General features: G+C 33.5%; 1 long non-coding RNA gene across 1 annotated transcript; it reads left to right on the forward strand.

Moving 5' to 3' along the window:
• Positions 1–286: 286 nt before the first annotated feature.
• Positions 287–4,461, forward strand: LOC134136236 (uncharacterized). Its single transcript, XR_009957465.1, has 3 exons — positions 287–434; positions 3,648–3,758; positions 3,972–4,461. It is a non-coding gene; the product is annotated as an uncharacterized LOC134136236 (long non-coding RNA).
• Positions 4,462–5,124: the final 663 nt, after the last annotated feature.

Raw genomic sequence — 5,124 nt, forward strand, 5'->3', positions numbered from 1 at the left:
GAGAGAAATCATTCCAACTGGAACATACGGCATGAAGACAGATATATGAAGAGGAGGATATAGGGAGAAGTTTGGGAGACAGGCGATAACGAGCGTGCAACTTAAAAGGTGTGTAAGTGAAAAGATGCTTTTCTTTTGAATATACCTTACTGCAGTAGAATTTCTGAGGCTATCCTGAAAACAAAGTTTTTAAACAGCCAAAAATATCTAGGGAGAAAGAATAATTTTGCCCCTTTGAATTCTTTTTAATCTGTTAGAAACAAATATCCAGAAAAAAAGAAGAGTGGTCCAGATGAGTGCGAATGGAAGGAAAAAAAAAAATGGAAAAACCAAGGAAGAGATTTCAGACAGAGGCAGACATGGGCAAGGAAGTTTTTAAAAGAAGGACGGAAATATTAACAGCACACAATGGAAAAACTTTGAACCATTCTGAGGTTAGTTTACCAAATTCTGGACAGTTATTTTTTGGTGATTTAATGAAATTTCTTTGTATTGTACAATGAGGCTTTCTTATATTCAGGCTTCTCATGGCAGTGTAAGCATCATCTCTTGGAAGTATGGCCAAATCTACAGAATCTTTTTTATGGTATTTTTGCCCAAATTATGACTTAAATTGGTACACAAGTTCTGAAAATCTCCTCAGTTTTGAATGTCTGAAGCTCTTGATGACATTTAAATAGATTATTTCCCTGATAGAAAACACAGATTCTGCATGATTATAAATTTTCAGACCTGTATCTTGTTTTTAACAATATTTATTAGTTTCCAGCTGAGAAAATCAGTCATTTTTGACTTGGCACAACTTCAAATGCATTTTATGTTAATGCCATATTAAAGGTATTCTCCCTCCCCTCCTTTTTGGCCCATTGCCTCATTTGAACTGCAGTCTCTGGGGACTTGCCTCAGTGTTTCTTATAGTCCAGTGTTTCCAACTGGATTACTTTTTCCTTGTTGAACTGTAATTCCCAGCACAGTTCCTTGCAATTGCACAGCAGAGTCTCATGAAGTCAAGCAAGTGCACACAATTTCTTGGATGTTTCTAATCCCTTGGGAACTTTTTTTTTTCTCCTGAAGAAAAATCTTTAAGTTCAGTCCTTAAAAAGAAGCTCTAAGTTCTGCTCTATTCTAAATTTTAAAACAGACTTTGAACATGTCTTTAATCATGTTTAAGTTGCATCTTACTGTGCCAGCAGTCCCACTGAAATCAATTCCACTGAGTTCACTCCTGTGTAGTTTATAAGAAGTTGAAATATATTAGAAGTTCAGAGGACATCTTGGAAAAAGTTCACATGAGGTTCTAAGCAATGTGCAGGCCAGTCCATGGGGCACTATTCTTTGACACCTTGGTTCAGCTGATGAACAAATTTGAATTTAAACTTAAAAGATGGTTATCCTGATACTGAAGTGGGGACATATGAAATGAGAGAAGTCTTCACGGACTACACATTAAACTAAATACAGGTCTTCCTAGGCCAAAGTCACAGCTGTTGCTTCAAATTGTTTCTAAGACTACATAGAACTTGAAGACACATGCTCATGAGAATTATATTATTTAAACAGAAATTAAGTGAATGAAAAGACTGTGTGGACATTATGCTTGCAGAATTAAAAAGTGGCTTTTTGGGGCTATGTTAAATCTATTCCCAAATGACTTGCACTAAACTGAAATATGCCAGTCTTATTTTATTTATACTGTTTACAGAAGATTTATACTAGTTAAGCTGTATCATTTTGAATTTATATTTTAAACCATAATAGCAAAACTTTACCAGGAAGAAAAATAATCTAAGCCTCTCTATGCTATAGTTTTCAATTTGTAAAATCTGGTTAATTAATTCTTGATTTTTTGAAGCCTTTGTCAATCTTTCGTGTTGAGACTGCAAGCTCTTAAGTGCAAAAGCCATCTTTGTATGTTAGGACCATGTTCAGCCCAATAAGACACTAACTGCAGTAAAGGCTTGCAGGTGCAACTGTAATATAAATTAGCGTTACTAATACATAATCGCTGCAGCATAGACATCCATATGAGCTCTGAAGTGCCTTAATTTTCTTACCTGCTTTCAATATACATTTGAAAGTGAAATGGAGACATATAATTCTATAGAACATGTTAATACTCATGATAAGCAAAGAAGAAAATTCTAGGGGGATTAAATGTACTTCCTTTTTAAAGAATGAGTACGATAGAAGATACTGTTTCTACAGGGACAGAGAGGCAGACTAATACTGAAAATCCTCAAATCCTTCAGAATCCCAAGTTAATTAAAATGCTTAATGAAACTTTCTTGATCATGCTAGCAAACCTTTAGCTAAACTAATAAGAAAATGTATCTGTTACTCACAGTTACAGCATGTACTTATAGTTCTTCACTGGAAAACAATAAACCTAATGCTGAGGTTTAACCTACACCATCTCAGAGGAATATTTTTCAGTTTTCCATTTAAATCATGTATTTTAAAAAAGGAATATCTCTCTCTTCCTAGTACCAATTTATACAATCTTATTCCAGACAACTCCTTTCAGATTTTAATTATTTCAGTTTTGATAACTAAGTTTAGTTAATGAGAGAAAGTAACATCTTAATTCTAATTTTTGGAAAAAAAGAAAAAAAGGATTACTAGTCATAGTCTAAATACCTGGTATTATTTAATAATTCCACTGTTTTAAATGATCCTAATCATATAACTTTCATTAATGTGGGTGGGGTTCAGAAATGAGGAAAAAAAATCCCTTTAAGATTTTTAGCCTTAAGCTATTATGTTGTTCTGAAACAGGGCTATAGGAATATGATTCCAGTCCCAGATGCAATTAGAAAACAGCTTATGCCTCCTTTTGTATGGATGTCCTATCATTAGCGGGCCATGGTGCTTACAATATCCTCCACATGACTGCTTTGTAACTAATCACAGATTCTTAAAACTGGAAATAGTTCTGTTGTATTGCAGTTTGTTTTAATTCCAAAGTAGATTTTATTTTTCCATTTACAGCAGAATTTAACTAAGCTTTCAAATTTTGCTTCAAAATGTTCACATTCCAAAATAAGTTCTAAAATTTGTATTTTTTCTAAAATGTTTCAACTTTCAGATTTCTTCTAATTACTGTTATATTTGTTTTAGTATTTCAACATGAAGAGTACTCTTTGATGAACCTCTTTTTTTTTCCACTCTTATTTTTTTTCTCTCCTTTCTCCATCCCCTTTCCTTGACATTTTAGCAGTAAATTTCAACCGGACCTACTAAAACTTCATGTGGAGTGGGCCATAAGATTGTCACATATTGTTAGGCACAGCCTAAGGTAAAATGCAACAAGCCAAGGCCCAAAATGATATACATTTACCAGTAGGCAGTTAATATTTTTTAAGAAATAAGGTATAAATGTATTTGCTTTCCTGAAGTTTATGACTCACTCTTGTTGCCATAGACCCTAAGAAATTATATGCAAAGAAGCCAAAGTAGATTCAGTTTTGAACATTTTAACACTGAATAAATTATAGATTGCTACATCTTAACTGTACAGTTACGGAACACTTTCCTCTGTGTTTTTTACCTATTAGGAGTTGAAGAATAATCAGAAAAGAGGATCCAGGTTTTTTACATTTTATTTAACTTCTTGTATCTAATTGTACTTACCTTCTACTCCCTGGCAGCCAAAGCATGCGGTACTGTACACCTCACCTGTAACACAGAACTAGCATACCTGAGACTGATCAATCATCCAGAGGACAGAGGGTAGTTCAAGATTACCACTGTAGTCCTATGTGAGTATCATCTCTTCTGTGCTTTTCAGCACTTTGAAGTGTCTTCTGCATACTCTGCAAGACTATTATCTAGACGTTAACTTTTTTTTTCATATATTGTTGAACTAAATTTAGTTTTTGACTTGAAGTAAAAAATATATTTTAAATAGATGGATTCAGATACGTGCAAAAGTTTAGATACTCTGCAATAATGTGCCTTATTTTGCATTACAGTCTGAGAACAACGGCTTTCTCTTCTACGCATGCATGTACTACCATATGAGCTAAAGTACATGCCTTCACTACGAAGAATGTAACTCATACGATGTTCCAGAAAAATCCATTTCCATTAGAAAAGTAATTGCCATGAGATGAAACAGCGGAAGTAGAATTATCTACATTCAAAGGAATATGATGGTTGGTCTCAGATCATGCAGTTACATTATTTCACTGATGATATTCTTGCTTTCTTTTCTTCCTACCTTATATTTCTTCACTCCTCAAAGATATCTACTCCACCATTATTCAAGGATATCCACACTTACCTTCACAAGTTCCAGAATATAAAAGTAGGTATAGCAGCACAATGCATTTCAAAATATTGTTAAGATACCAAAAAATAGTAAAATAGTCTTGATGTAATATGAACAGGCTAGAATCTAAACACAGAATTTGATAACAAAATTGTTTCTGCAAGATGCTGTACTGCAAGGCACAGAGTGATACATAAATACAAACAAGATACCTTATAAATACAAAACGTTCTCATTCAGACTATTTTTGCTTCCTCCTCCTTGAGATAGGGATATGTTTTTCTTACTGTTCTTCAGGAGTAAAGATGTTCTGAGACCCTTCAATGTGAAAAAACAGGGAAGGAGCTGCAAACCTGAACATTATTATTTATATTTCATAGGGAAGTATAGTAATCAAAGAGAGAAAAAATAAGAAGGAATAAATCGACAAGTTTTCTATTTTGACATTCTATTTTCTTCCGGAAAATCAAAAGATCTTTCAAAATTAAAAGAACAGATTCAAATAAAATCTCATATAATGAATCTGAGTAATTCATATTCCGCCATTTGATTATTAGTCTGCATTAAATTTGACAGATTTTGGAGGTCACCTATTATTATGTAACGTAACTTAAAGGGAGGTAGATGCAAGCTAGGCAGAACATGGTAAAAATGTAAAGATTTCTTGTAATCCATTCAAAACCATATCTGCAACTCAAACTGAGCGGTATTTTAAATCAATGCCAAAATAATTATTTGATAATTTGGGTGAAATACACTGTATTTAGGTCCAATATAAGCTACTGACTTGGAGACACTGTCTATTTTTACTGACTCCAGTCATTAAAATAGTCTTGTTAGGTGGGAGTACTCTT

Source organism: Rhea pennata, chromosome 2, assembly GCF_028389875.1.
Source record: "Rhea pennata isolate bPtePen1 chromosome 2, bPtePen1.pri, whole genome shotgun sequence".
Lineage (NCBI taxonomy): Eukaryota > Metazoa > Chordata > Aves > Rheiformes > Rheidae > Rhea > Rhea pennata.